This window comes from Microplitis demolitor, chromosome 7 (genome assembly GCF_026212275.2).
Source record: "Microplitis demolitor isolate Queensland-Clemson2020A chromosome 7, iyMicDemo2.1a, whole genome shotgun sequence".
In the NCBI taxonomy this organism is placed as follows: Eukaryota; Metazoa; Arthropoda; class Insecta; order Hymenoptera; family Braconidae; genus Microplitis; species Microplitis demolitor.
In genome coordinates this window covers 10664536-10685612 of record NC_068551.1, presented here as the reverse complement: position 1 = coordinate 10685612, position 21077 = coordinate 10664536, and the positions used below count along the sequence as shown (strand labels likewise).

The 21077-nt window shown below is 30.8% G+C and overlaps 1 protein-coding gene across 1 annotated transcript in view; it reads right to left on the bottom strand.

The window, feature by feature from the left end:
• The window catches only part of LOC128668271 (uncharacterized), a 32411-nt gene extending 17457 nt beyond the window's left edge, over positions 1 to 14954 (bottom strand). The window contains exon 1 of the mRNA XM_053740876.1: positions 14891 to 14954. The gene's annotated coding sequence lies outside the window, so the exon portion shown is untranslated. The remainder of the gene's footprint in view (positions 1 to 14890) is intronic.
• Between the last annotated feature and the right edge of the window lie 6123 nt (positions 14955 to 21077).

Here is a 21077-nt window from a genome sequence, read left to right as displayed (position 1 = left end):
TAGTGTGTAACAGAATAAAATGAGTTATTTTTTGCATTTATTCATAGTGTGTAATAGAATAAAATGAGTTATTTTATCCACCAAAATCGTGATAATTCACTGATGGTCATTTACCCTACCCGTAAACCCAACCAAGCATTTGAATGAGTTTTCCGACTTGCCGCCGGGCGCGCTAATTGAAAATACTCGCAAGCTAGGCCCAATCACGATTAAGTAGAGGGGTAGTCTTCCGATAATGACCGAAGACAACCGAGTGAAATTATTAAAAATGCAAGACAGCAGCAGAAACGACACAGAGCCGGCAGGACCGGATTACCATCCAAACGTAGAGGACTGTCGACTACCCGAAGATCAGGTAACTATCTAAGTCAGACTTAGCTTCTCGTTGTGGAACCAAGTGATAACTCCAGAAACTTATTTTATCGGAATACCAGGTACGGGCCGGTATTCTTTAATACCTCAGTATTAATTAATCTGAATAAGCAGGTATTGGAGTAATACAATCAAGAGTATAAATTGCGAGAGTACCGAGATGTAACGAAGGAAAAGAACATGAGACGACCCGGACCAGTATTGACAACCCAGAAATACACCAACTAGACAGAACCGAGACTAGGGCAAATACAGGTCGTAGCTGTAAATAAAATCATCGCAGATAATTATTAAAATTAATTCTAGGCCTGGGCCAGAATTAATAAATAAATAGTCATACAAAATTGTACGTGGTGTCCGTAAATTGATCGTTGCGTCTAGGCAAAACTAGATAAATTAATTATAAAATATTCAATGTGGAAATAAGTTCGTCAGCCAGACGCTAAACAATCGAGTATTCTTGACGTTTCTAGAAAAATCCAGGCAACATGGCCGGATTTACTGCGACGTAGAATTTTCCAGGCCATTCAAGAGACCACGTGCCGGAAAATTATTCTTAATCTAGTCAATAATCTAATCATTAATATTAGAGTAATTTTAATCATAAATTAATTAATTAAATATACTTAAAAGAAATAAAATTAATTTATTCATAGTAAATATGCCGGGAAGTGAACATGAGAATTAATGTTCAAGTTTTGAATATTGTGATAGTGGCGATGAAACGTTAGTGTATATGTAATTATTAGTAAAATATTAAGTGTTTTTAAAATGGTATATTAGATTAAAGTATTTTAATATTGGTTAATGTAAAATAAAGGAAAATGGTTATAAGAATGTGTGAGTGTAAAAGAGTAATAATGAAAAATTAGGGTAAGAAATATTAAGGTTTTATGATCACGTAGAGGGTTCAGGGAACCGCGTAAATTGATTAATTAAGGTTTTGTGATCGCGTAGAGGGTTCAGGGAACTGCACGGGAAATAGTTTAGGTTTTTAGCCACGTAGAGGGTCGTGTTGACCGCGTGGATTAGATTAAGGAAGTAGCGTGTGTGTAATAATAGTCCAGGGGACTCAGTCGCGTGAGTGTGTGTGTGATAGTCAAAGGTAGTTGACAAAATTGTATAAGGTCATAAGATTATAAGCTTTATATGGTTTATAAGTCAAAAGGTATAAGGTTTATTAAGATATAAGGTTTATAAACTAAATAAAAGGTCAAAACTGTTATTTTAAATAAAGTGTTAACTAATTATAAATTATCCTTCCTCTTCCTTCTCTTACAAATAAATTTACAACGACCCTGAACATTAAGATCCGGTTCTGAAAAACCGTTTAATACTTCCAGTGCTGCCTTTAAAAAAGGACGACTAAGGTTACAGTACCCCTGTTATAAGTGAAAATATTAACAATTATTACATAATATTAATGTAAAACGAGTATAAATGTAGCAGACATTAGATAATTTTAAAATTATAAATAATGAAGATAAAGAATTAAAAAAATAATATTTACAAAAAAAGCACCTGTAATTTCAAAATTTTTTGAATTTGCCTTTTTTGAAATTTTATATTCTTAATTATTTACTAATAATTTTAAATTTGTCTGATGTCTGCTATATCACACCCATAATGTAAAATGTATTTAAAATTTTTGAACGATTACATATTCAATGAAAATAAATATCTTTAACTAATGAAAAGAAACAAAATAAATCATTTGAGGTTATACTATAAAAATAAAAAAAAAAAAAACTAAAGACAAAAATTCATTCTTTATGATTTAAATTAGAGTTTCTCTATATTTAATGTATTTTTTATATTAATCATATATACTAAATTAAATATTAGGGCTCCAGTAATAATTAATATTGCACTTGATTTAGCCAGTCAATAAAACTCACCGTTAATGACCATCGATAACATTAATATGATTGGCTGTTCCGGTATTGGGAACGGATTTACTTTGGTGTATCAATAGACGAACAGTAAAATTAATATAACAATACTACTTTTTTTTCATAATTTTACTATGTTTTCTTGAATTTTATGTCATTCAAGATGCATATACAAAAAAAAAATTATTGAAAAGTAATTCTATACATTTTCTATAAGCTTAAGACCATTGACTGATTTTTTAGCAAAACCATTAAGAGACATGAAAAAGTCATGAATCTGAGACTATTGCTCTAATTAACATTTTTTTTTATATTTTCAATCTATTTTATATTCTAAAATCTATTTTACATCCTATTTTGCAACTAAAAGATTAAGGTTTTAAATAAATAAAGTTTTATTCAATTTAATCGTGTACGAGTTAAAATAAAATATAACAACTATCAAATCGTTCCGGTATTGGGTCTTGTTCCGGTATTGGGACATTTACCTTATTGTCATTTCAGTAAAATATAACTTTTGCATAACCAAAAATATACAGGACAATCTTAAACAATAAAATTTGGTACGCTTTAAATAAGCGAAAAATCTAAAAATTTAATTAAAAAATAAAAAAGTACCTGAGTCGAAATCTGAAGTGTTTTTCCAACGTTTCGAGCGTGTCAAGTGTTTTTCCAATGTCTCAAGCATCTCAAGTGTAATTCCAACGTCTCGAGCGTTACAAACATAACTTCAACGTCTCGGACAAACATGAACTGGTTCAGGCTGGAGTACCAATGGCACTAGCTGTCAGATTGAAAGATGATGAAAGGGCTCAGATCTTTCTGTAAGTCGAAGGGGGGGGGGGGGAGCAGAAGAATATTGAGCAAAAAATCTAACTAGTTCAGGCTGGAGTACCGAAGGATCTAGCTGTCAGATTGTTCTATGACGGACGCGCTCAGATATTTTTCTGCTCCCTTCCACCCCGCTCACAAAAATCTGAGCCCTTCCACTATTGAACAATCTGAGAGCTAGTGGCCTTTGTACTCCGGCCTTAACCAGTTGAAATTTTTAATCATCTTTTTTCTGCCCCTCCCCCCTTTCCCTGAAAAAAAATCTAAGCCCTTTCATCATCTTTCAACCTGACAGCTAGTGTCCTTGGTACTTCAGCCTGAACCAGTTCATGTTTGTAATGCTTTTAAAACATCGATTTTACATTTGCAACGTCCGAGACGTTGGAGTTATGTTTGTAACGCTCGAGACGTTGGAATTACACTTGAGATGCTTGAGACATTGGAAAAACACTTCAGATTTCGACTCGGGTATGTAAATAACTTACTATTTCTATATCTCGGGTTATATTTTCATTCATTGTGATGCAAATTGATGGTGAAAAATCGAGAAGCTTAATTATTAATATTCAAGGGTTGCTCGAAAACGTTCAAAAGACAACACTCGGCAACATTCAAAATTCTTGAGCGAGGTTTAAATATTTAAATTTTGGGTTCAAATTTTCAGCGTAGTCATGATTTCACACATATACACTATTACTGCCACGAAAAAGAAAAAAATTTGAAATAAAAAAGTCGAATTTCGATCATTTTTGATGTTTTCAAAAGTCGTAAGCGACCTCTTGAAAATTTTCCATCGAGTTGATTTTTGGAAAGGCTTTTTAAAACACCGTATACCAACTAATTTTCATGCGAGATCAAAAAAAAGAAAAATAGGTCCTTTTGGGCCACCCTAATATATATGCACATACAAGTGTAAATCCGATGAATAGGTTGCTTGAAAAGGACGCTGGACAAACCCGGGTGTAGAACTGGATAAGCGTAATGCCCGTGGGAGTATCCAGAATGAAATCGCATCAGCAGACGTGGAATATCGATTGTGACGATCGGATATACGTAGAACAATGACAAGTAACTCGGTCGAGCGCATATTTGCATGATCCGACGCATTAGACGTCGATTGCTTTTGCAAATCACACAACGACTGATGCCATAAACACTCAAAACACCACTGCCGTTCATTTGAATGGATTTTCACACGTAACTTCATATGAATACGGCTAAAAAATGATCTAGCCGTTATTTATTAATAAATTTTTTAAAAATAAATTTTAAGCTATACAATTTTATTATTTATTACTGTAATCCAAATAGTTTTAATTTAGTATATTCAAATTAATTTAATGGAGATTTCATACTTTTAATAATTGAGTGAAGTAATCTCTTAATTGCATGTTTCTCTTCAAGCTTGTACAGATTAAGACATTTTCACGTGATAAGACCGTAAGAAACTCTTGTTTTCAAGTCCTGCCATTGCCTCAGGCTCACACTTGACTATTCCTTTCTTTCTCTCTTTCCCTTTCTCGCTTTCTCTCTCTCCCTCTCCCTGTTTCACTATTTCTCTTTCTATCTTTTCTTATCTTTTTCTGTTTTAGTACTACTAACATTTTAAAAAAATTATTAAAAACATATTTCATTAAAAATAAAATAATTAAACAGAAAATTTATAGATAAAATAAACGGATTAAGAGAAAAGCTTAGGTAAATGTATATTCATTGTAAGGACGCTAGAGAGAGATTTAAATTATAGTCGTTGAGAATACACCACTTGGCAGCTATTGTCCTTATCTTACGCTCAACTCCGTGTGCAAGGTATAGGGATGGACGAAAGTGGTTCCAAGTGGTCGAGGATTTCTCTAAAGTAGTAAAAGAACAAAATATACATTCGGATACGGTTTGAAAGTGGAAAAGCTAGGGTAGAGAGCCGAGTCACCTCGGGTTTCTGGCACAATTACAGAGATAACGTAACCTCTTATGCATCCTCCTCTACCTAGTATTATCCTTCTTCTTCCATATTCCTTGTCTCGCCAGCATACATCGTACTCTGCAGAAAATCCACTGCGAAAATAACCTATTTACCTTAGTGTGTGTAAACTCGAAGACAAATTGAAAGCGCAACGTCGTCAGGAGGAAACTAAAAGAGATGAAAAGACAAAGAGCTTACATCTATACAATTCCTCATAGTGCATGATAAAATAAAATTTTTATAACTTTGATGAACTCTATACTAAAACAAGGGCAAATCTATTCACTGTTCTCCTCAACATAACTGAACCACCAATCCTCTAGGTGTCACGCGAGCCTGAAAATTAGTTTCGTCTTTTCTTGACATATAGAACAAAGGGAAACGACGCGACCCAGTTTCGCAAAAGGCTTTCAATTCAAGCGTCGACCTGAAAAGTACACAATGTACGCAAATGTTGGGCCTCTTGTTTCTCTTGACGTATCGAGAGTCATCGACTCAGTGGTTCTTTTATTTACTTCTCCACTTCACAGCTAGATAAAGCAATAGAGATGAGCTTGCATCAACTATTTATTTCCCATGGCAATTTCGTCATGTTATAACTTTTCTATCTGCGCTTTTCTATCTACACCCAAAGTTATTTGTATCTGAGATCAAAGAATACCTTTCAAGAGTCCTTGAGATGAGATCAAGTACAAGTTCAGAGAACAGAGATCGCGACAATCGTTGAGAAAATCGTTTCTTTTCAAAAGATATATCTGTTAGCTACGTTTCCAATTTAACTCGCACTCTCAAACCAGCCTATTCCCGCTACGGAATATTGTCGAAAATCTAAAGCAAACCTGTTTAAAACGTTTTAATGAACATAGAGAATAATGGGAAGATAACCAGAAATCGTGCTGCATTCTAGATAGCATTTGTACCCGAGTAGACAATAGCAGTACGTTATCTCATGTATTAGCTCTAAATGAACATTGATACTATCGTTACGTATTCAAGTGGACATTTGAACAATGTAAGATTTATCAGAATTTTATATTAATATCGTAAATTTTCGTTTTATAATATACTTATATTTAATACTATATGTAACTTGTTAGTCAAGAGTTGAACATGAAACTTAGGTATTTGGGCCATTTGGCCACTTCTCAAATTGCTAAAACAACGTGATAGTAAAGTCACAAACTTTTGGAAAGTTTGCAGCGGTTAGTTCTACACACTTCCGTTTATGAGCAACAGGACAAGTTATTTTATCGACCTTTGCATTCCATTGGCTCCAATTCTCTAATCAAAAAGTTATGTATGCATCCATTCACACAGTTTATGTTATTGCCTGCTTCTTTTTCCTTTTTTTTTTATTTTAGTAAGCTATATAATATTTGAATATTGAAACAATATTGTCACCGCTATAAATTTATTAATAACTGTCAAGCTAAACGTTCTCTTATTAAAAGAAACGATTTGAAACGATTAGAAAAAAAAAATTTTAAATAGTTTTTAATGCTTTTGAATACGTTGAATACTTTTGAATCGCCATTCTTATGGAAGTTTAACATTACAAATCGTTTCGAATCGTTTCTTTTAATCAGGGTTAATATCAAAGAACAAAATTTAAAATTTATGTTGTAAAAATTTTTTAACATGACAAATCAAAGCGACTAAATCATAGGTGACACGCTTAGATATCCGTGGACAAAATATCTGCGGATATGTTGTTACGCAACTTAAATCATATATTCCGATGCAATAGTGTGATAGAAGGTATTAAAATAGATGAAAGCTGTTCATACACTGGAGGAAAGAAATATTTGTCCCAAATAAATCAATTTATTTGTGGCTTTTTTAAAAATATTTCTTAATGACAAATAAATGTATTTGGTACAACTAAATATGACAGTTGATTCAAATAATTTTATAATTTGACGGAAATATATTATTTATTTGTGGTAAGTAATTGATATATTTGTGGTAAAACTATTAAATTTGTGACAAATAACCTAAAATTCGGCGTTACTATACATATATTTGAGGCCCTTATTTATTTGTAGAAATGAGATCATTTTTTTACCACAAATTAATCACTTATTTAACGCAATGAAACTACTAAAATATATTATATCTTTCTAACAATTAAATGTTTATTTGTCCATATCCAAATGTACGATATCTTTGGCTCAAATAAATCTTAATCGGCTCAAATAAATCTTTTTTTCAGTGCATGAATGAACAGTATTGAATTAATTGCAATAAGGTAATACCCCCTATACCCACTTACTTTTCATTGGAGTGAGATTAAATCACTCAATATAAATCAATCAATAAATAAAATGAAAAACCATATTTTTTTTTTTATAGTTATTTTTTGAAGTTTCGAGTATTAGAATCAAATTTTAGTTTGTAGAATAATGTTGATATTTAATTATTATTCATTTTTTAAATAAGGTCCTTGAGTGTAGGGGAGACCGGGGTGCTGAGACCCCCTGGGGCACGGCGGCCCCCCTTAAAAATTTGGTAAAAATTTTTTTTTCATTTTCGATCAAATCATGATACCTCTGATGTTTTAAAAATATTTTAGGCTGATTTCCATGTCTGGGGTATAATGGACCACCTGAAAGAAAATTTGCTACAGAAAAAAATTTTTTTTTTCTAAACTAAAATGAGTTTGAAAAATTTATTGATTAAAGCTCTTTTAGGTCAATAGATTATATTGTGGTTAATATCAAAAAATTTCGATAAAACTCGTTATATCAGCTAAATAAAATTTTTTTTAATATATTTGAAGTTCATGGCTTTCTAATGGTACGGAAATAGTCTATTTGTGCTTAAAATCTTTTTGTTTTCAATAAGAAAAAAAAAATTTTTTTAAAGCTTTTTTTGGAGAGTGGCCTTCGTGCCCCAGAAAAAAAAAATGTTTTTTTTTTGAGTTTTGGTAAAATCTTAATGGATTTGCTTAAGAGAGGACCAAATTAGATTGATCTATAGATTAAAAGCCATAAAAAATAATTACTGGCTAAAGGGGCCCCCGTGCCCCAGTCTTCCCTACCCATAGTTGCTTACTAAAAGTTTTGATGTACCATTACTCGATCAACACATGGCCCTATAGTCACTCAAGGACAATATCAATTAAACTATGGTAAGTTTATTGATTTGGACAAATAATTTATAAATTATACTACTTTATTCTTTTATAATCCAAAATTTCATGAATTTAAAAAATGTATTTAATAAGATATAGTTATAACAATTCTTAAAAAATTTGACGTAACCTAAATTTAATGATTAAATTTTCATCTAACGAATGAACGTTAAAGTAAAAATGCTCAGCTGAGCGCGATTTTGAAAACAGTCATTAAATTTAAATTTATAATCTATAATACAATAATTTGATACATCATAGTTCGATATATTTAGATTCACAAATAATTATTTATCAATAATAATATTTTTAGTTGTAATTTTTTTTTATAGAAATTATAAAAAAACACCTTAACAGTTAAAGTGGGCGACTAATGGTATTGAGCGGGTATAGGGGGTTTTAACTTAATTTGATAGATTTTACTATTTCAAATGAAATGAAACAATGCAATTATGTTTGTAATTAAGAATTAATTCTACAACTACATGATAATACTCAGTTTACTATTTAGAAAAGAAATTAAGTATATCTAAATGGTTATAAAAGTTGGAATATCATTTTATGTATAGTAAATCAGCCTCATGAAATTGTAAGCAAAACATTTAAACACTTGCGTTTCAAATATTCTACACGGAAAAATATAAACTTTAAAAATTAGTATTAGAAATTATATCTCGGAACCCGGTTGTCAATATGGGGAATTTTAACATTCCGAATTATAAATTTTATACAACGTGTCGTCAATTATCTAAGTATCAGTTACAATTTTTAAAGTTCAAATAGTAATTTTTCTTGCATAGACAAGAATTTTCCATACTTATCTTATAATTCGGGTAAACGCACCAATAGATGGACGGTCAAGCAGACTCTCATGTTTTTCAATCAAAATAAAGTAATAAAATATAAATAAGATGTAATAAAATGAATTATACTTATGCAAAAATGTTTAATTAACTAGAAAAAAATAATTAAAATTTTGTACAACTTAGTGGTTGATTACGAAAAAGGAAAATTTAAGGAAAAGTCTAAATCTCCAGTAGATGGACAGCTAATACCGGTAGATGGACGCTTCTTGTAAATGATATTTTCATCTTATTATGTATATAAAGAATTATTAAATTTTTCATTTAACAGCTTGTGTTTAATACAATTAATTAAAAAACAAATGTGAGATAATAATTTTCAAAATATATGTGGTATTTTTATTATCATCTTTAAAAATTTCTCACTCTTTGAAACTAGGTAATGCAAAATATATGATAATATATTACGTAATATCAATTAATGATTTATAAATATTTATAAATCATTAATTGTTTTACTTACATTTTATTTAAATGTTATAAAAAAAAAAAGTGAAAATTTACCAGATAAATCCAATGTTCATCTATTGGGTTAAGGTTAAAAATTTAACTCCAATAGATGATCGGCAAATTTTTTCTTAATTTTCTTGATTTTATTAGTTAATTATTAAATTAATAAAATTGTTAATGAAATACGAACATAATCATATGAACATATCTTAATATATTATTTATTTACATTAGTTATAACAAATATAGTTTAGCGGTTATCCGTCACATGCTTAGTAGTGGTGGCGCTTTTGAAGCAAAACGTCGTCATGTTGAATGAAAATAATTTTTTTACGATTATAACATATATTAAATAAAAAAAAAATTATTTTCTAGCATCAGAAATATATATAGTAGGGTGGGCCAAAAAAAGAACTAATTTTTTTTTCTTTAGTTACCGTGAAAATATCGTTAAAGATGATGAAAGAAAAATTATAGTAAAGTTTGAGCTCTTAATATTAATATAAAGAGGTGGCGCTCCGTGATTTTTGATTTCCCATTTAAATAACACGAAAAAAAAATTTTTTTAGTTTGGAATTTTTTACCTCGGCAATGCCACATTGTACGAATAAGCCCAGCATACATTTTGTAGGGAATTTCACGATCTACAAAAAAACTCTTTTATCATTTTTCGATAAATCCATCTGTTCAAAAGTAATTGGAGCTTGAAGGCAAATTAGAGTAAATTTCGAGATCTTTTTACTTTTCCGGCGAAACTATCGGACTTATTAAAAAACGTCATGGAATCTTTTTTGTAGACAATTTTATTTCCTATAAATTATCATTGATAAAATTTTTTTTTAAATTCTGCATTTTTTTCTAGTTATATTCATTTTAATGCCAAGCTCCTTAAAAAATTGTGTTCTGATCGATTTTAAGAGCTTGGCATTAAAATTTTTTTTTTCCATGTTATCTAAACGGGAAATCAAAAATCACGAAGCGTCACCTCTTAATATTAATGTTAAGAGCTCAAACTTTATCAGATTTTTTTTTCCATTATTTTTAACGATATTTTTACGGTAACTAAAGAAAAAAAAATTAGTTCTTTTTTTTCGGCCCACCCTAATATATAGTTAAAAAAATTAATTATGTTACATTTTCATTCCTAGATTTTATGGAATTGGTTATTAAAATAATATTCGCCCATCTATTGGAGGGTGTCCATCTATTGGTGTATTTACCCTACTCAGCTGGAAATATTTGGCCGAAAATATGCTGAAACATTTCAATTTGGCCGAAATCACGCCGAAACTATAAAATTGTATCGAAAGAGGCCGAAAATTGGCCGAAAAATTTGTAATGTTATTAGATAAGCCGAAAAATTTTTATTCTTCCCATGCGAAGTAACCGATGCTCGAAAAAAAATCTACGATCGACCAAGGCTCGGCTATCAATGTTCGCTCGAGCGTCGGTGCTCTATTATCAGCCTATGGCTGGTACACCATCGGTCACCTAACTATATTCATAACAATGAAATGGGATCATCAGCCGTTTCTCGGTCGATGATATGATAAATTTTATTTTGTGCATGCGCACTAAATATCACATCAGCTATTCTTAAGCATTATTTACCTGTATATACTTTTCGTTAGACAGAAGCAATTCTTACTGAATATAACAAAAAATAAATTTAACGTTGTTATTAATAAGAAATTTGTAGTAATAAAATCATGTCCGACCATGTAAAAAAACATCGGGCATTAAAAAAATACATGGATAATAGATCTCAAACTCTCTCTAAGATAATAGAATAATTTGATCAAGTTAAGAAAATATTTATTTAATAGACAAATGAACTATTTTATAGTGCCAACAAATCCAAATATTAAAGCAAAATATTATTATATTAACTCTAATAAATATTACTTAAACACAAAAAAATGTATTCATTTAGAATAGATATATATACTTGGTCGAGGTTAATAAATATATATTGAAAATTGATGATTATTGAGTTAAGAAGTTATATAGTGCTAAACAGCAGCAACGGGAGTAGTGCGGTGCTTGCCACTATATCGCGCCCACCAGTTGTAGTGCCCCTGCTAAGAAATTTATTTCAGAATTATTATACTCCCAACTTGAAGCATTTACGGGACGGGTTACCTGCTGTAAATCAGCAGAGTGACGATAACCCATTTTTGATAGTAATATAGAGTTAATAATATTCTGTATTACACTATGCCATTAATGTTGAATATTAATGTTTCCCTGAACATTTTTGTCATATTATAAAAAAAAGTACGTGTCAAGGAAATAAATTATTTGTCTAAATATGCTTTTATTTAATTGTTAAATCAATATTCCATCATTTTAAAATAATACTTAATCACTGTTAATAACTCATTCTCTAAAGCTAACTAATATATTTCATTATGACGAAAATTAGTTGTTAGAAAAAAATTATTTTCTCAGTGTAAAATAGGATAATCCTCGTATACTATCCTCGGCCGATGCTTTGTTACATTCCTCGGCCAATATTCTATTAATACCCTCGGCCGATGCTCAATCGGCAGTCTTAGGCTGATGTTAACATCCGATGCCCAGCGAGTCTTGCTCCAATAACGAATTCCGATTCTCAGTCGATGCTCGTGAACCGAACGGCTATCATAGGCCTAATGATCGACCGATCACCATTCTTTGTATGGGTCCTTACAAAGGCTGAAATTCGGCCGATATTTTGCCGACGAATGAATCGGCCTTTTTTCGGACTGTTTTCGGCCAGAATATATTTTTTTTTTTCAATAAAATTATCGCAAGTGATAGTCATTGGCCGAAAACAGAGCTCTGTGACGCTAGCAACGCAAAGTCCGAAAATTGCATTTTGAAAATGCCAAAATTAGGTGATTTTTCGGTGCTAATTAAGTGTAGAATTCATAAAGTAAGTGCTCTTTAATTTGCACCGCAATCGATCCCTTTATGTTGCGTTGCTAGCGTAACGTTATGCTAGCAACACAATAAAAATAAACAGTGAATAAAAAATAAAACGGTTGGACAGTTAGGTACTAATTAAGTGCTAAATAGTAAAGATAGTTTAATTTTGGACGAATATAAATTAAAGTTACTATTTGCAGAAACAAGCTTGCAAAAATCAGGTATCGTTAATAATAATTCCAGCACAAAATCGAGATCAAACAAGCATTGGTAATTAGGTACTGATTAGGTGCTTCAAAAAAAATTTACCTATATAAATGAGAAAGCAAAGAAACAAAAAATTCAAATTCCTGAAATTAAAAGCAGTAGCATACGTCTCTTAGATTTTAAGTGAATTATCTGTACGTATAATGAATAGATCTATAATTAAGTGCTGATTAGGTGCTTGCAAGAAAAATGTAAATATCATGTAAAAGTCCATCCTATAAGTTTCATAAGGAAGGAAAGATCAATGAATATTCCTGGCGCTCGAAAAGAACTTCCCGGGAAAAAAAGTTTTTATATGATCATATATAAACATATATATTCATATACAATTTATATATGATCATATAAGAAATATATAAAAATCATATATGATTACATAAAAGCTGATATGATCTTATAAAATTTTTATAAGAATTCACATACTCTTGTAAGGACTTGATGAAAATTGATATAATTTTATATAAAGGTATATATAACTTTATTAAATTACTCGATAAAATTTTATATGCTTATATAAAATCATATATGATCATATAACACTTCATATGATCGTATGAAAATCTTATAACAATTTATATAGTTTTATGAGGATTTTATAAAAATTGATGTGATTTCATATAAAATTATATATTACTTTATAACATTACCAGAAAAAGTTTCATATGCTTTTATATAATCATATATGATCATATAAAAGCTCATATGATCTTATAAAATTCTTATAAGAATTTATATAATTTTATAAAAGTTGATGTGATTTTTTATAAGGTTATATATGAGTTTATAACATTACCAGATCAAATATTATAACATATATAAAGTTATATATGATTATGTAAGAGCATATATGATCATATGAAATCTTATATGACTTTATAAAATTCTTATAAGAATTCAGATAATTCATAAAAATTAATGTGATTTTATATAAAGTTATAAATAAATTTGTATAATTACAAAAGAGTTTAATAAGGTTATATAAAATCATATATGATTATATAAAAGTTTATATAGTTTCATGATTTTTATACATAAATTTCTATGGTCTTATAAGCAGGTTATCTTAAAACAACGTACAATTTTATATAAAATACATATGTGTTGAAATTTGATCATATTTGGTGCAGTATTCATGTAGGATGTATCAATTTGATTATTTGATTTAAGTAATATGTCATGGATTGTGATACTTATAAGTGTAAAGCAGGCCAGAGAAGCAAACGACGGACGCATGATATTCAAAGTTGAATAGCATTGAGGTAGTACATTAGTTGGATGGGTGACCCCTGAGCAAAATAGCAGTTAACCGACAGTAAATATTTTTTTATTTAAATTCATTCATGCATGATTATATATAATTACACGTCATCGGATCCTGCCAATTTTTAGATCTAATCATATTTAAGTTATCAGACAAATCCATTTTTTCCGGGTATACATATCTTTATATGATTATATAAGACTTTATATGATATTATAGGATTTTATATGATTTTATAAAGTCATATAAGTTTTTATAGGACCAATTTCATTATAAAACTTTATATAATTTTATATGAGTCACTTTTATACGATTTATATATGATCATATAAGAACTTTTTTTCCCGGGTTTCTCCACCACTATTAAGCTAAAGGAATAATGTGCTAATTAGGTGCTTGCGGATGGACCACAGCTAAGAAAAAAAAATCGATCCTATAACGGTGGGCCCTGGCTACTTTGTGTCCAATAGCCACGAACCACAGTTAATGAAATTTTCCCAAATAAATTAATTAATTAAATTTAAATTATTAATATAAATATAAATTACAATTATTTTCTTGCTGGTTCGGAAAACGGGAAAATAGATCCCTTGGTGTAGGTAGACTCGTCCTGACCGGACACGCGGCTGAAATATGCTTAATTTACGGGACACTGGTGATAATTAAATTTAATACGAAATACAATAAGATTTACACTTTATTTAACCAAAGTTTCCAAATAACTACAAAGTTTCTCCTTTATTTTAAATTTCAATATATAATTAATTAATGAACTGGGCGTCCAGCGACAAATGTATAAAGTATACGCACAAATATTTATTGGACACGGGAAAACACATTGAGTATTAAGTTAGTGTCACGTTAAAGAGATAGAATATTATCAAGTGTAAATATATGTAGATAAAAAATTTTTAGTAATCTTATCTGGTTTAATTATGTACGACGTACTAAAGGAATAGGTTGTCGATGCATCGTTGAACACCCTGGGCTCGATGGTAAACTTTTCCCCGTGGATTGATCAAGTTCCTTTGGGCTGTTTGCTGTCGAACACTGCTCACAACACCACACTTAAGAATTTCACTTATGGTTTTACAAACCAATTTACACAGACCAGAATATTCTCAAAAGAAATTTATCACAAGAAAAATTTTTCAGTCAAATTTAAAATTATAAATGTAGAGTAATAGAATATTCAATTAGTTAGTTTAATACGTGGATAATGTCCCGATTGCTTGAACTCAAATATATACAATGACTAGATATGATAAATTTATCGTTAGGCCAACTTACATAGATTGTAATGAATCCTGGTGCTAGAGTAGGGACCTCGCTAAGCGTCATCAGTCCACTCTAAGTAATGGCCAGGACCTAAGTCCCCGAGCAATATGTTCATTTTGGAGGGGAGGAACTACCCAACTGTGATCTAAATTCAAATGAAATGTGATCTAGGTGGCCTCTGACATGGCCCCGGGTGACTGAGGAGTGTTATTTAACATAGAATTGTTCTAATACACTCATACCATAAATTAAAGGAACAAAAAAATTTTAGAAATTTTTAATGATTTTTGCAAGGCTGTAACTTCGTAAAAAAAAATCTGGGCGTTGGTTGACCCTGCGGGCCAGCCCCAAAACTTCCCGCTGTTTTCGACCTCGAAGAGCTCGAAAACATTAGTGTAGATATATTTTCGAGCTCTTCAAGCTCAAAAATGCAATCACATGCAATTGGTTTTTAACGATCTGTTCAAGCTCTAACAAGTTACCTGTTATGCTGAAGTTTAAAAATTTAAGAATCGAAAATCATCAATGAAGCGGTTTTTAAAATTTAGTTCCTGATTATGTTCAGTAAAATAAGTGTATTGAGGCAGAAATCAATGTCAGGGATCAAAATCAAGATTTAAATAAGTTTTGACTCATGTAAGAAACAATAAAATATGAAATATCTGATAAAAATATTAAAAACTACGTTTTATCGATTTTTTTGTTGATAATATGATTTAAACTAAAAACCAAGTTCGATGACATTATATGATCAAAAGAAACCATAAAAAAGATGAGTATGATATCAGGCACATTTTAGTACGTTATACTATGATTTATCCGGAAAAAATAACATAAAATGTTATTTTTTCAACTTTTCACCGCCGATATCTTTTGAACTAATCAATCGATTTTGATAGTTGACGTGGCAATCGGCGCGTTTTATTGAGTACTAGAGCTGATAAAAATTTGAAATCGATCGCGTCAGTCGTTTCGAAAATATTTTGAAAAAACCGTTTTTCACCATTTCTTTCTCCCGCGATAACTCTCGAACGAATTATCCGATTTTGATGTTTGAGGTGGCAATCGACGCGTTTTATTGAGTACTAGAGTTGATTAGATTTTGAAGTCGATCGTATAAGTCGTTTTTGAGGAATCAATAAAAAACTAAAAAAAAAATTATTTTTTTTCGTAATTCGCAAATATTTTCGAGTCTATTTGATCAAATGATCTGAAATTTTTAGGAAAGTTGATGGCCAACAAGCTTTTTCGATTGCCACCTCAACCATCCAAATCGATTCATTAGTTCAAAAGTTACAAAGAGTTTACATACATACACACACACACACACACACACACACACACACACACACACACACACACACACACACACACGCGCGCACATACATACACACACTCGGACATCATTCTGAAAATAGTCAGAATAGCTTCCTAGGACCTCAAAACGTCGACATCTGATGAAAGCTCGATTTTCGAAAATCGGGGTGAAAACAATAACTTCCCGAAATTTTTGAAAATCGTCGATTGTCTTAGCGGGAAGTTAAAAAAGTAAAAAAAATTTGAAAATTTCTTTGTCGCTGGTTTTTCTAAGATTACTCAAAAACTGCTGACGCTAAAAATTTTTGAAGTTCTAATCCAAAAAGTAGACACTTGGAGCTACAAGTTTCTTTTTTTTTAAACTCTTGTACAACCATTGCTCTCGAAGTTACGGCCTGTGTTGAAAATCACCCAAAAATTTGGAATGTTTTTTTTGATCCTTTAATTTTTTCCAGTAGTGAATAAAATATTATAAATAATAATATATATAATTAGGAATGAGGGATACATTTGTTATAAATAAACGCAATTTTTAAAACCATTGCTTATTGAGTATTTGCGATTCATGGGAATTATAACTTTTAAAACGATGTTTTTTATATTTTCTGTTAATAAAAATTAGTACTTAATTATTCTAAGTTTATGCTCATACGAGAATTCATAGATTATATATATATTTTTAAAATTATCCTTATTAGGTATTGGTAAAAAGTCGGCTTTTAAAATTTGAGTCCTTATTATTTTAAGTTATTAATTAATAAATTCATTTTTATATCATTTCAATTTGATAAACTGTAAGTCCGAAGAATGTAAGATAAATTTTTATATTTTTATAACTTTTTCGATATCATAAAAACTTATGATCGTTAACTAACAGATATTTAATTAATACATTAGGAATAAAATATATTCAACTATTGTGTGGAGTAAAAAGAACCACAGTGGTTATTTAATGAAAGTTCTTATTACTACTCAATGTAGTAAATGGTACTACAGGTTATGTACCACAGTATACTAGTAACTGTGACTAAACTCGTAGTTCTCCTATATATTACTAGTCAGTGTAGTAGATGGAACTTCATTTTTAGTAAATTGAACTACATATTTTTTTACGCGTGTCTTTCAGTTTTTTAAAACAATCGTAAGAAAATTTCTATTTTTATTCATGAAAACGTGTGCTAACACACTAATCGGGGTAGGGTTCACATGTTAAATATTCAAGTTTAAATAGTCAATAATTACAAATTTAGTACTGCAAGGGCTATTTTGCAAAATTTCTACGCATAAAGGATACTTAAAGGTATGTGTATTCTAAATGTCAGGAAGATGGTAAGAAAAGTGATTTTGGTGGGACGTCCTTAATGCTTTTGAATCATCCTTCTTATGGACATTTAACAATGCAAATTGTAACGGGGTAAATTTGTATTTACCGCGTTCAAGTCAATTTAAATAAAATCTATTATGCGCACTGTCGGTCATGCGATATTACCACTTCGGGTATTCCGGGTAGGTAGCGACTAGTCGTCCGGAAATGGAAATTTCACTTGCTCGACCGTCGACCCCACCTAGAGTTAAGTAGGAGTGGAAAAAGGACAACTATAGTCAAGAGTGAGCGAGCAATTAAAAACGGGGACCGGAACGAGAATCGGGCATTAACCATCGGGACGTCCGAATAGAGAGGTGGAGACAAAGTGACGAGACAACCGACGCCATAACAGACGCTGTTAATTTAATTAACAGGTAATTAATTAATTATTAGCTTGAGTTTATTGTGGAACCAAGCGATGAAAATCTTGATTATTAATAACAAATACCAGGCAGTTAGCCGGTATTTTATATAAAAACTTTACTGATTGCGTCTGATTGTAACAGGTTAAAGGAGAGTGAGGAGAAAGAAAGAAAGGAGAGAGAGAGAGAAAGTAAAAACAGAGAGAGAGACGGAACCAAAAATTAGACCAGACAATTACGAGAACAAGGAAATTAATCAGACAAAACCCGGACAGAGACACGACGGAAAGATCTGGAGATTTTTACTGGAGAGGTATTTATAAAATTTATTCCAGGCGGGAAGCCGGAAAATTTTATTAAATACTTGGCATACGTTAATATCGTCGCGCCTAAAGAAAATCCTCGCGAATTAAATTAATTGCAAAAGTGAATTAATAAATTAAATTTGGATATAATTATAAGATTTTAGTAATTAATTAACTCCAGGCCGGTAGCCGGAGCCATTGCGTGTATAAAATATTTCCAGGCAGGTAGCCGGAATTCTTCTAGAAGTTTCCAGGTGGGTCGAGTGACGCGCGCACCGGAACAGTCGAATCTAGTCATAGACGCTAGTCAATTATTAATTACTTATAAATAAAATTTAATAAAAATAATAAATTAAGAAAATCAATTAAAATTGTCTCGGGAAAATAAGAGAAGTCCGTAGTCGAAGGCGTCGTAAAATTAATTAGGAGAATTTACGTAATTAAAGAAATTATAATTAATTAAGAAAAAGGCAGAATTAAAATAAGAGTAATTATCGCGGTGATAAAAGTACATGAAGTAACGCGTTATTAAATTAATGAGTGAAGGTTGTGATATTAAAATAAGTGATAAGAAATTGAAAGGAAATAATACTCAATAAAATAGGAAAGGAAAATCAATTAATAAATTAATTAAAAATTATATAATTCTCTAAATTAATTAAATTATTAATTGCGGAAAATTAATTTAAGAAGTGTGTGTAAAATAAGTCCAGGGGACCGAGTGAGTGAAATAAATAAGAAGTTAAGGAAAAATATTAGTAATTAAGTATCGCGAAGGTTAAGCGATTTTTAATCATTGTGTGTGTGAGTGTGTGGAAATGCCAAAGGTAGTTGGCTAATTTAGTAATTAAGTATCGCGAAGGTTAAGCGATTTTTAATCATTGTATGTGTGAGTGTGTGGAAATGCCAAAGGTAGTTGGCTAATTTAGTAATTAAGTGTCGCGAAGGTTAAGCGATTTTTAATCATTGTGTGTGTGAGTGTGTGGAAATGCCAAAGGTAGTTGGCTAATTTAGTAATTAAGTGTCGCGAAGGTTAAGCGATTTTTAACCAGAGTGGGAGTGTGTGGTAACGCCAAAGGTAGTTGGCTGGTTTTATTAATAAAAATTATTGCGGGTAAATAAATAAAAGGTTATAAGGTTTAATGAAGTTATAAAGGTTATAAGGTTTTATGTTAAGGTCAATTAATGTCATAAGGTTTAATGTTATAAGGTCATAAGGTTCTAAGGTTTATAAGGTTTAATGTTATAAGGTTTATGTAAGAAGTTATAAGGTTTAAAAAGGTATAAAATAAGGTTTATAAAAAGGTTATAAGTGAAGTTAAAATTATAAAGGTCAATTAGGTCATGAGAAAATAAAAAGGTTTAATTGGTGAATTGAAATAGTAAATTATTATAAGTTATCCTTCCTCATCCTTCTCTTACAATTAAATAAAATTACACCGACCCTGATGATCTAAGATCCGGTTCTGGGAGGCCGTTATCACTTCCAGTGGCGCCCTTAAAAAGGTAATTTAAGGACGACCAGAGTAACAGCATAGCCCTGTTATAAAATCGTTTCGAATCGTTTTTTTTTAAATCAGGGACTCGTTGGAGTAAAATTCACTCCAAAGTGGAGTTTATTTTAAAATAAAAACTCAGGTTCAGAGCGAAATTAACACCTGAAGGGAGTATATTTTAATATGAAAACAACAAATTGGAGAGGTCGCGGATTAAAAAAAAAACCTAGGTCACTCGGAAATTACTTCGCTGGAAAAACAAACTCTCTATTTACTCCGAATGCGGAGTGATTTTTTCTAAAAGTCCGGAACTCCGAGTGACGGAGTGAATTCGGATTTTAATAAAACCCGTAATCACGCCTGATTTTTCAGTGAGTAGTTAAAATTAAAGGTAATACACAAGTTATCTCATACATTGAGGTAATATTGCTTGCGAAAAAAAAGAAAGAGAAAAAGAGATGTTTATATATTTTCCATTTCGTATCATCGAACCCTTGGGTATTATAGCTTGAGTAGTCCCTGCAATTCAACATACTTGTTGTTTTATTCGTTGTTGGATCTTTAGGTTTTCTGCCTGTGAGTTCAGTTTGCTGGTACACTATTGTTGTGATCCTTAGATGACACCCTAGGGATTCAATTGTCCGATGTTTCATCGGTGTATACTCGCGATAGACAAAAATTCATCCAAAATTTTTGACAATGCTTACGAATTTACTGAGGTTTTTTTTTTTTTTACTGAATGTAACTAAATTCAACACTAAATAAAAAAAAATAGATCATGACAAAAAAAAGCCCTAAAAGGTGATAATAAGACATATATCATGTGAAAAAAAGTATCTGACAATTCTCGGGTCACTGCCAGGACGACGAATAAAAAATTAGCAGGGACAACGCGTCGAGCGGAAGTTTGTGTCACATTTCTCACCAGTGAATTTTCATGCTGGCTTTTCATTCGTCCCTTCCGTTTTACACATCATATTTCAATTTCTTTTTTCATTTACTCAGAAAACT